Source organism: Harmonia axyridis, chromosome 2, assembly GCF_914767665.1.
Source record: "Harmonia axyridis chromosome 2, icHarAxyr1.1, whole genome shotgun sequence".
In the NCBI taxonomy this organism is placed as follows: Eukaryota; Metazoa; Arthropoda; class Insecta; order Coleoptera; family Coccinellidae; genus Harmonia; species Harmonia axyridis.
This window is the reverse complement of record NC_059502.1, coordinates 53,380,590-53,393,379: the sequence shown is the minus strand read 5'-3', so window position 1 is coordinate 53,393,379 and position 12,790 is coordinate 53,380,590. Positions and strand designations below refer to the sequence as shown.

At 33.3% G+C, this 12,790-nt stretch overlaps 1 protein-coding gene across 2 annotated transcripts in view; it reads right to left on the bottom strand.

Annotated features, from left to right (window-relative positions):
• LOC123672315 (kinesin-related protein SMY1-like) overlaps window positions 1-12,790 on the bottom strand; it is a 286,748-nt gene that overhangs the window by 164,423 nt on the left and 109,535 nt on the right. The window lies entirely within an intron of this gene.

Below are 12,790 nucleotides of genomic sequence, written 5' to 3'. Positions count from 1 at the left end.
AAATTGTCGTCAAAAAGCTATCTAATGATGCAATAATATACTGGATGTGTCATTTGAAATGAGGAAGTAGTAGTCTGTTTCCGGAATAACCGAAAATTGAAGAGATCTGAAAATATTTTAGGAAGAAAGATCATTTTCGCAAACCCCAACATGCTCAAAATTGTGATTAGTTTTCCATAAACGACTAATAGACCATCCGGTGAATCACCCTGTATTTTGCCAAAATCTTCACTATCTGATATATCTTCTCGGTAGGATCATATCAACGCTTTAGAAGGATCAATGCGGTATAATTTGATTACTGTATCAAATTTCATGTGAATACCATACCTCTAATAGATTGGTCGAATTTTTTATTTGAAATTTGTATTCTACAAATTCCAAACTATAAACTGTGATATTTTCAGGTAGGGTCCTCAAACGTTTCCAAGAATTAGTGAAAATAATAAACTGAAAGTAGTAACCAATAGTACTCTTCAGCGCTGTTAAGTTGAAATTAAAACAATGAATTATCATCTATTAATTCAGTCACCCGGATCAAATTAATATTTTTTGACATAATCAGGTGAAAATTTCGATTTCCTTCGACATGAAAACCATTTTCTTTCCCACTAACAAGCTCAACCAGTTTATTCGTAGTGAAACTGAAAATCAAGTCCTTGAATATTTTTTTGGGTTAATCGAGTTTATTCTTGACCATAATAAAAATTTGATTCGAACCTTTTAAAAAGTTTCAACGTTTTCAATGTTCACATGATCTTCAGCTAGTTAAACATTTAAATAATGAATTTGCTACAACACAAGGGCATCATTTTGTTGTTGACGTATGGCGAAAAACAAAGGCTATCAGAAAAGTGGAGAAATAACTAATATTTATAACATTTTGACTAAAAACAAAAAACGCATGTGTTTATTCAATTACAATTTTCCTCTACAAAATGTGCACATTGAAAATGCAGCAATTTGGAGGTGATGAGGAGAATTTTTTTTTTAGTATAAAATCAACCAGAGAAACTACCTAAAGTATTTTTACCATTAAAGGGACAGTCCACTGTTGATCAACTTTTGATTAAACTTTTCTTTAATTTATATTTCAAACATTAGGTCTATTTTATTTCTCTCAATATAAAGGTACATGGAAATAGTAATTTACGTAACAAGTCCAGAAAATAGGGTTTTTTTGGACGAATAGACAAAATGTGAGTCCAAAAAAACCATTTTCGGGCGTGTTGCGTACAATATTTTTTCGGCAACCGTGTATAATAACACTATCACTGCTGCTTTCCATATTTTATTACGATTACCATCAAAAAACATACAAATTGTTGACAACTAATTTCATATCAAGTGTCAGCAGTTTTTTCGGTTACTATGGTAATGATCAACTGCATTTATTAAAAATATACCTACCAAGATTTTCATATCCACAATGACACAAACGACGTGATTTTTTTCCGGCCTAGTCCGGGAAGTACGTACTTTCCGGACTAGGCCGGGAAATGCTACTTTCTCAGAGAAAAAGCGTCCGGAAAGTGAGCACTTCCCGGACGGTTGCCGAAAAAAAAAATTTTTCGCTTCCATTTACTCAATCAAAAAGTGTTTTTATTCTTCTACGTCCACACAACACTCATTCATTTCAGACAGCACAAGTTGGTAGACAAATGCCAAACCTCGATTGAAACGGTTCCTAGCAAAATAGTAGAACAACAATAAGTCCATTCGTGGTATTTTAAATAATAGCAGCCAATAATAGTGAAAAATTATCCTATATTACGTGAATGCTTCTAAATGAAATATACCCATCCATAATAATTGGGTGAAATGCTGAAATCGCTACAAAAAGTAGACGGCAATTCGTTCCATATCTACAGCTTATGCACGACATAAAAATCAACGAGATATTTGACATAAAGCATCGAAAACAGACATGCGTTCCGACGATAATTCATTGCGATTAACATCCTTTTCTCTCATGTATCTTTCTGCTATTAGCGAGTATAACAAAGCTCTCGTATAGGAGACATAAATCGTTCTGATATCAATGCAGGGACACCGAACAATTCCAGTAAAGGTTCAAACCCCATAGAACGTTTGATTCATGAATTCAAAGCAGCAGGCGTGTATATTCAAAGATGTCATCGCCATGCAGACTATTATGAACTTCTATTCTTTGTCACGGCCAGGTATTAATGTAGAATTATTATATTTGTCCATAGAAAGTTATACGTTATACCTTTTATTATTAAATATACTGCTCCATAAAAATTAAGAAAGTTTCTTATATCTGAATGGGTTTTTAGGCAAGTTCTTGTCATTTGCATTTCTAAGGATATTGGATCAGTTATTGTTTTACAATACATACATCACGGGCGTTTATCGAACAACTCTATTGAAGTTATTGAAGTGTTTATTAAAACAGAATGTATTTACAGTGAAAGTGAACAGTTAATTTATAATTTGTGGGAACCGACTTCAAGTTAACAGGAATATATTTTCGTGATGAGGTTTTCCAATATCTATCAATTCTAAACATGCATTGTGGACTCCACAATTCAACGAATTTTATTCTAGTATCTAATTCAACATACTACTTCAGATCGTTCACTTTGAAACTTTTTTTTTTCAAATCTCGAAAATATTTTTTTAATGGAATTTGTGAAAAGTGAATGGAATTATCACTCTCAGTTTAATTCATTTGTGATCTGAAATCTGAAATCTGAGTTAAATTACCTCTACGTACACCAGTCAATTTGTGCTCACATGTGCCCCTCAAGAGAAAGTTATAGGGTAGTTTTGATTTCTTCGATCGTATGTATTTTTTTTGTTGCTGAATCCGAATCTGAGGTTTACTTCCAAAATTTCGTGACGGAACATTAATAAAAAAATACAAAGAAAATTCAATCTTTTGGCGTTTTCTTCTATCAAGTATTTTGTCTGATAAACCTGGCTCAAACGATAGTTGAAAATTGGCGCATCAAAATGACCGGATAATTTCGCATTCCAGCGTGTTTTCTTTGAAAAACTGCATTCGGTCATTTTCATTTTTGGAGAAATTTTTTCTCCAAAAATGAAAATAAACTCATGCAGTTTTAATTACAACACGCTGTCATGCAAAATTATCGGTAATTTTGATGCACTTGTGCAATTACTTACGAAAATATCCCCTCGTTTGTGGCTTATTTTACGAATAAATAAACGACAATAGCTTTTTGTGAATTAAGAGCCCAAAATGATATATTGTCCTTCGTCGCGCGGCAATCTCTTGAAATAGACAATGAATTTGCGCTCGAATCACACAAAAGATTTTTTGTACAATCGAGCGGTTCACATACAGTAGAATCACGGGCGTAGCCAGGGGGGGGGTTTTGGGGGTTCAAACCCCCCCCGAAATGTTAAAGATGTCAAAAAAACTTTTTTTTTTCAAAATCTCGAAAATATTTTTTAATGGAATTTGTAAAAAGTGAATGAAATTATCACTCTCAGTTCAATTAATTTGTAATGTGAATTTTGAATTAAATTGCCTCTACGTAATCCAGTCAATTGGTGCTCACATGTGCCCCTCAAAGGAAAGTTATAGGTTAGTTTGATTTTTTCGATCGTATGTAACGGGTGTTTTTTTTTCGAGGTATATAACTTTAAGTTGGCATTACTGTTCAAGATGGCGACCGATTTAACAGCTGTCAAGTGATTTATTCCCAGTTTGGTTTGGCAAATCATCATGGATAGACTCACGCCTGAACAACGTTTGAAAATAATGCAATTTTATTTCGAAAATAATGGTTCTGTGCGGAATACGTATCGCGCACTACGTCCATTAGCGATGAAGCGCACTTCTGGTTGAATGGCTACGTCAACAAACAAAACTGCCGCATTTGGAGTGAAGCTAATCCTCAAGTGTATGTCGAAACACCGTTACATCCAGAAAAACTGACTGTTTGGTGCGCTTTATGGGCTGGTGGAATCATTGGTCCGTACTTCTTCAAAAACGATGATGGCCAGAACGTTACAGTCAATGGTGATCGGTATAGAGCCATGATTACTAACTTTTTCATTCCTGAATTGAACAACCATGATGTCCAGGAGCTGTGGTTCTAACAAGACGGCGCAACATGTCACACAGCTCGTGCCACAATCGATTCATTGGAAGACACGTTTGGTGACCGCCTAATTTCACGTTTTGGAGCAATTAGCCTCCAAGATCTTGTGATTTAACACCGCTTTCTGTGGGGCTATGTAAAGTCATTGGTCTATGCGGATAAGCCACAAACCCTTGACCATTTGGAAGACAACATTCGCCGTGTTATTGCCGATATACGGCCACAAATGTTGGAAAGGTCATCGAAAATTGGACGTCCAGATTGGACTACATATACGAGCCAGCCTTGTCGGTCATATGCCAGAAATCATATTTAAAATGTAATGCCACAAGATTATCTTGCGAATAAATAAAATTCATATCAATCGAATGATCCATCGTTGTTTTATTGCAATTTAAAGTTCTATAGCTCTAAAAAAAACACCCTTTATTTTTTTGGGTTCTGAATCCTAATCTGAGGTTTAGCACGAAAATTCTGTGACGGAACATTAAAAAAAAATACAAAAAAAATTTAATCTTCTGACGTTTTCTTCCATAAAGTTTTTTGTCCGAAAAACCTGGCTCAAACGATAGTTCAAAATTGGCGTATATTATCTATCTCTGCTAAAACTCAGTTGATGGGGTAGTTTTAATTTCTTTGATTTATTATCTCTGTTTCTGGGGTACAGAATTCGAATCTGAACTTTGCCACCCAAATTTCATGATAAAACATTGAAAAAAATGCAAAAAAGGTGACAACTTTCATTTTTTACCGGTTTTTTGTATATAAACTTTCTACTCATAAATTTGAATTTGAGTACTCTGTTGTATAAATATCACGACGGTATTTTTTTCCTAAATATAGTTATAAGAATCGATGTAAAGAAATAAACTAAATTTCAAAAAGTGATTTTGAAAATGCTTTTTTTCTCAAAACATACTTGAAAAATAAAACTAGTGAAAATAGACTGAATGGGTTGGCTCTTTTAAGGTTGATATGTTTAAGAAAAACATAAGATTTTTTTTATAATATGTAAAACCCCCCCCGAAACTGAAACCTGGCTACGCCCGTGAGTAGAATCCGTTTAGTATGACTCTGCTTATAGTGACCAACCGCCTATTATGACGTAGTTACACAACGAACTTTGGATTTCATATAACATCTTCATAAAAGAAGTCGGATTTATTGACATGTCGCTTATTATGACCCATTTTCAATAAATTATGTCCGGTTATTATGACCGACATGATTCCTTATACCTTCTGCAAGTTCGACACATTGCTTGTTATTGTGTTGAATCTCAGTGGATAATCCTGTGGGGAAAAATGACATCTCAACGCAGTAAAGCTTTTACGATTTAGGAGATTAGAAAGATTATCAGATTAGAAAGAGAATCAATCTATTCTAGCGCGAAGGAATACTGCATAGGTCATTCGACAATCTCAAATATTTCCAAAAACAAGAACCGGATTAAGCTGTCGTTTGGAGAATTATTATCACGATTTGTTTATAGCAATATTGAAAATGACAAATTTGACCATGGCGATGTCTTCTATACACAATAGCATTAGGGACTTCTATTACAGTCCATTCAGGAATTATTGACATCGAAGTAGGCCATGAACGTCTAGTCGCGGCTTTATTTCTGGTTACAAAAATATCACTAAAAATTGCTATGGTTCATCATAGAAATAACCAGTTTAAATTATTTTCATCATTTTTGTATCCGAAAGATCCTGAATTTTCGAAATTACTATTGTTACGAAGGGACGCATACAGTCATGATTTCATAAATTGAAATTCAGATTATATAACGTGAAAATATAGTGAAATCTCATTTCAAGGAAATCCAATGAAGAGATATACAGGGTGAGTCTTTGACTTGTACATATATTTTAACCGAAGGTTCTTGAGGTCAAAAGAAACACTTTTTTCATTTATCATTTTTTCCGATTCGGCCCTGTTGAAAAGATATAGCCATTTTAAATTTTCAAAATGAGCTAATTCACCCCTGAAAACCGGAACACTGAAGTTTTCTCAAGCATAAGATATACCTCTTGAACCTTGGAAATAAGCTACTAAATTAGAAAAACCATCATAAACTCACGTTTAACATTCCATTTGTTGAACAAAGTAGTGTTTATAATCAAATAAATGAGTTATTCCAATTTCGTTGACGCTAAAGATTAAATATTCTTCTCTTGATTTCTATTTCATTTTCGATAATTATAACGAATTGAGCTCGCTACCACCCATATCAGCCCTGATACTCATATCCATTCATTCATTATATTTCATTTATATGATATCGTTGTTTATTTTTCGTGCAAGAATTAACCTTAAAATCTCAAATAAATAATATTCATCTATGAAAGATCTAACACAGACTATAGTAATCTGTGGTTTTAAGTTTGAATTTCAAATTTCGAGTGATGCCAAATATAAACACAGCAGTTCGGTTCGAATAATCTATGTTCTAACCTAAAATTTCATTTACAGTTTACACTGTTATTGTTATAAGATATTTGTTATGAAATGAAGCATTTGATTTGTTCCAACTATCTCATAAAAATATTGAAATGCATCAATATTTTTGAAACCATCAGTATGAAAATATGGAAATATGTAAAATATTCTGGCTCTGTAATCAATGGAAAATGTTAGACTCCACTTGTAATCAAATTTGTTGTTAATGTGTACCTACATTATAGCCAACTTTACTACTTAATTCATCTTGATTTTGGCATTGAAAATAAATGAGAAGTATTCAATGTAAATATCCACAATAGAATATTTGGTTTCTTTCAACTCACCTAATTTGTTTTCACATTAAAACAATTATGGCCCTCTTGGAAGTATGTCAATCATAAGCTCTTAGGATGAATTTATGGAATAGCAAAAGAATAAAAGTATTCAATCTCAATCACATGAAAATTTGTCTAGTATGTACCTACTCCTAGTGGTATGTTTCGATGTGAGTTTGAATGAGCCGAAGAAGAAAACAGTATTGTTCGATAGCAGCAGTCTTTAGTGGGATATTGATTGTTGTCATTATAATGGGACTATTTTGTGAAAACTTTTTTAAACATGGATTTCATGAATAATCTGGACTTTTCAAAAAGAATGTTGATTTTAGTGAAGTATCTTCTTATTATCAGAGCTGTGCCAAAGCTCAGTGATTTTTAATCAAATCGAGGAGTTGAGGTGAGCTTATTCAAATAACTTCATTTTCAAACTAAGTTGGCTAGTACTTCAATTCTTAAATCTGAGACATGGCTTCATAGTAAATATTCATTTCTGTGGTTTTTTTTCCACAATAGAACAGAGTTGCATTCAGCCAAAGTACCCAATTTTTTGAATTTCACAGATAATTTTTTTTTTTTAAGATCGAGTTATTCGAAAACGGCGCTTTGTACGAGAAAATATGAAGAATACTTTTATTTTTCAAATTAGCCAAATATTCTTCAATGAACGTTCAAATTACTATGAAGAGTTGGTTTCTTCGAATTTCTGGTATTTTTATGGTATGTTATGTTCATAACAAAGAAACAGAAGAATGTGTATGGAATCTGGTGTTCGGAGAAGATGTATCACATCAAAAAAAAGCTATATTTCAAAAATCATTTCCTTCGATACAACCATTTACGAGATATAGCCGAAAATCACATTTTTTTAACGATTTTCAACAGCCTGTATCTTTTTAACCGGGCCGAATCGGAAAAAATGGTAAAGGAAAAAAGTGTTTCTTTTGACCTCAGGAATCTTGGGTTAAAATATATGTACAAGTCAAAGACTCACCCTGTATATTCATTTAAGAGTCGCCCATGAAAGATCCCTTTGAAGATCATTAAAATAAGCTTATTCCTTTTCACCAAAGGCTCTTCAAAAATTGTTGCATTACTGATGGACACTGGATACCAACCTGCTTGCAAAATTCTCATCAAATAACTCTTATGGATCATTTTAACTGTGGTGTCTAAACTGGTGAAGAAAACAGAAAAAACTGGTTGATAAATTTAAATAGTGTAGCTTAGTGAATGAAAGAGCCATATTATAATAAGACAGAAATAAAATTCAAAGAATCCATTTAGTATATGAAAAATTTTTACATCACAGTTGTACTGTAACTTTCAAAATTGGAACCAATTTATCAGCCGATGTGTAAATTACTTTCTAAAGTACCTATTTATTGAAACTGACATGAATGATTGATTAAACTTGTATGAAAAATATAGGTACTATTTGAACTCGAGTTTTCTGTTTTTTATTGAAATGCTTTTATACTAGTTTCTATTAAATTACATAAATTATTTTGCCCATAACAGCTTTAACTCACTCACTAAAAGCATTTTTGCATGAAATTATTTTTAATTTGTGAATTTTAAAATTTAATTGCATTCTATTATTATCTTCAAGTGGGTAAGAGGTGAAGAAATTCTTGAAGTTACTCTTCTGAATATATTTTTCGATTGAATACTTAGTAAAAATTCTATAAAGCAGTTGGAATTTATTAAATTTTTGGATTACTCATTGAAGAACAAAAAAAAGATATAACAATACTTAATTTCAATATAGAATATAAATAAACTATAGATGCAATGCCAAGACTTTGTTTAGCAATCCAATTATAAAATAATTCTCATAGATTTATATAATCCTCATGATCACCACTGTCAAAACAAAACATCCAGGTAAAAATCCAAATATCCAGCATTCAAAATAGTGCTCCTTCTACTTTTACCCTTGAATATACTTGAAAAACATTTTGTTTTCTTTCTAGAGTCCAATGTTGAATAATGCTGGCATTTTCAAATAACCAAGTTTCCTCCAGATAAATGAATTTCACATTTTGTTGCAAATATTCTCTGTATTCACCATAAAATCGTACTCAACTTATTATATTTTTCTGTTCATCAATAAGAATTTTCCTTTTATTAACTGTTTTGAACTTGTAACCAATTAAGTTTATGTAATGTTGTCTTTAATTGATTAAAATCCGGATGCTTTTTGGTCAAAGTTCATCCAGGCTGATATATTGGTTGCTTTTGGCTCGGCTTCTGGTAACAATCAAATCATTCAATGATTCTTTGAAGGTGAAATTGTATTGCACAGGTTTTCTTCCACTAATAATCCAGGTTGTAACGACTTGCCTTCTTCTTTTTTCAAACAGTACTGTGAGAAATACTCAAATAAACTAATCAATGTGTGTTTGAAATTGATACAACTTTTAAGTTTCAAAATTTTTACGAACAAAACAAACATAAACAAACTGAAATCTAACCTCCTGTCAATGACATTTCAAATGCCAACCCGAAATCTGCAATTCAAAATGTTACTGAATGAGCCAGTACCAACTTAATTTCGATTTTCCAAAGCCACCCGGGATGTCAATAATTCCTGAATGGACTGTACAATACAATGAGAAAACGAAGGCAGACCAAAATTACAGATTTCTTGATTAAATAATGAAAAATATATGTAAATACATACAACTCATTGGGTGCTATTTTATTTTGATTTTTTATGCTATGTCCCTTCATTAAAATGAGTATTTACCTAGAAGAGGTACAGACCTCCGCTTATAATGACGTGTTTGTCAATTCCCTTCGATGTCTTCATAAAATGGATTCTACTGTATTTATGTATAATTTATTTATTTGATGAATGAAAATTAAGTAATTAAGTACAGTTTTTAGAATTTTTATGACAATTCCAGACTCTGTAGTCTAGATGAATTTGAAATTGTATGTTCTGCCATTGTTACTGATTGTACAATTCACACTTTGGATGATTCGCCTTCACCCAAGATTTTCTGTGCCAGTTCAATTTTATTATTAATGATTTCTTCAATGTATCCCCCGGCTGTAAAAGAACTTTTCCAACCTCCATGAAGTTTCAGTTGGATTATATCTCCGTCTCCATTAACTAAAATAGCAGCGAAACCTCCGTTTTTTGCCATTTTGAGAAAATTCCTCTAATTTTGATCTGCTGTATCTCGGTTGATATTAGATTTAGAAAAAAGTTCATAGGTTTAAAATTATAGAGAATTTATTACTCTACAACTTTGAAAATTAACGTTTTGGTCGAAAACTACTTGGTTCGGAAGTTATGAGCAAAAAACCAAAAAAAGTTCGAAAATGTTTTTCGGTTCTCCTCAAGTGAGCACAGTGTTGGATACCCGTGAACAACCTGTAGTAGTTTTATTAAGTGCGGAATTTTTTCCTGCAGACAGCTCTTTTTGATCTGTGGACTGGACTTAATTGGGAGAGCGAGCGTTTTTTTTATTTGGTCGCTCATACGACAAAGTGACATTCCTCGAAAAAAAATGACGTTTGCTTTGTCAAATACGAGCGGAAATGCCTACTTTGAAAAATACAAAAATACGTTTATGATGCCATCTACTATTCGGCAAATATTCATTTCCTAGGCAATCTTGAATTTCAGAAATGTCAAAATATATCGCTAAAAAAACAACAGGTTGGTTTTGCCGGCCTGTACGGCAAACGTTCGTCGCTATGGGAACTTTCTAACTGAAAATGGAAGGTATGAAATAGTCATTCGAAAATTCCGTTCCCATTTATATGCAGAACATAACAGCCGAATAGAATGAACTCGATAATACATGAATGGGAGCGTTAATTAGAAAACGCTTTGAGCGGTATTTTTAGAGGCGTGTTTTTTAATGGAAACATTTATACGGGGGGTGTCATGTGACATTTACAAATATGAACTTCCTTATTTTAAATATTTAATATTATTCAATTTTCCGGTTATTCGCAATACAGGGTTAAAACTATTTAGAGGGGCACAGCAGGGATATCGAAAACTGTTAGAAATACAGGGTGGCTGAAAACATCACGAATTCAACAATGTATCACACTCTACAAAAATATCTAGTCTAGATACGCAAATTTGAACTTCCTTTTTATCTTTTTGTTCAAATAGTAGGCTGGTGCCAGAATTGTCAAATAACTTGTTACTCAGTTCAATTGTTATGTGAAACCATCACTTGAGTTTTTTAAATTATGTCGAACAATAGGACGTTACTTATCAAACAGGATTAAGGTTTTTCAAAAATTAAGTGATGGTGTAACGAAGTCTGATTATTCCCACAGGAATGATCAGGCTCCGTCTAAAGAATATTTTATTGTTTTCCGTTCAAATTAATCATTCTGATATATTCCGTAAATATTGGAAATAATTTATTAATTGTTCACCGCGATAATGAAAAAGTCCATGCTTCATGTTTTTCAACCGACCAGGGCCTCGAATAATCCGAGTGAAATAATATAAGAAATTATTTATTTCAGCGTTTTTACCGCTGATATATTTTTTTCCATATGTCAGATTACGTTCCGCCAAGAGAATTTTCTCGAAAAACGAGGTTTTTGTCGACATGAAGAGTCACGTGGGCCGAATTCTTGCACCGTCCCGCACCGAAGTTATAAAAGGGTGTAACCGACCCAAAATCGGTAATTGATGTTCAGGCATTCAGATAGTTGAGTAGTAGTTTTCAGTAGTTTAGATAGTAGAGATTTTCAGATTCAGTAGTATAGTAAAGTTAGTTAGTGATTCAGATAGATTTAGGTAGTAGATAGTTCAGTAGATAGATATAGTTAGATTTAGAGGTTTAGGTAGTAGTTTAGTTTTAGAAAAGACATTTTGGTTAAGTGGTTACCAGGTGACCGGAAAATAGTAAAATTGGTAATTGAACGCCAATAATTACAAATCCGTTTCTGAGGTCGAAAATCGCCATTTTCATCAGTAAACTTACTTGTTAGTCTTTTTCTGGGGAGTTTGCTAATTTTTACTTGTGACTTTCTTACGAGTGAATATTCAAGGGTTTCATTTGATAGAGACAACGAGAGGGTGGTGTACCGGTGGAGTTTTTCAACGCGTTAGGATTAGTTTTCATTCCTTCCCGACTCTACAAAATCCACGATTCTCAATCTCCAAATATCATAATTTCCCGGCTCCCGGATCCGACTAACTTGTTCAACGGTTCTGACTGACATTAAATTGGTGAGGTAAGGACACAGTAGTTGTAGACAGTACAAATTGTCTCAGTAACCGAATTAAAGTATACAGATTGATATAGTTTATGCTTTTTCTGATTTCCCGTTTTTACTGAGATTGTCTGTATTGTATAATTGAATCAATAAACCTATTAATTTTGTTGCGTTGTTTGTTACTTGGTCACCGCTACCACCCTAGGTGACACCGAATCCTGTCTTCACTAAGCTGCCCTGGTAAGGTTTGTCAATTTCTCCCTAAAATTGGCTGGCGCTCGAGATACTACTGCAAAGTGCTGAAGGGCAATTGGCAGAGGCGCCAGTGACGCAAAAAGGACGTTACAAATGGCGCCCGAGCAGGGACTTGAGAGGACAACGCTACAGAATAGCTCCCGATCTTCAGAAAACGACGCTTAAGGGTGTAAGGACTGAAGAGGAACCGAAGGTCAGTGCAACCATTTTGTTTTTCTCTCTCTCTGAGTGGAAGAGATTATCTTCTCCTGTTGGAGGAAGATCCGTATATTGTTTAATTTGTTACTGGTACCTAAGTATCAGTGGACTATATTAAAGTGCTATAAACATTTCCGCGTTTGACAATAATTTCCTTTATTAGCAGGAAACCGACATAGCATTGACAGTGTGGACATTAATATCTGAATAACTTTTTTTGTTTTTTTGTGTATTGCAGGACTGGAAAAATCG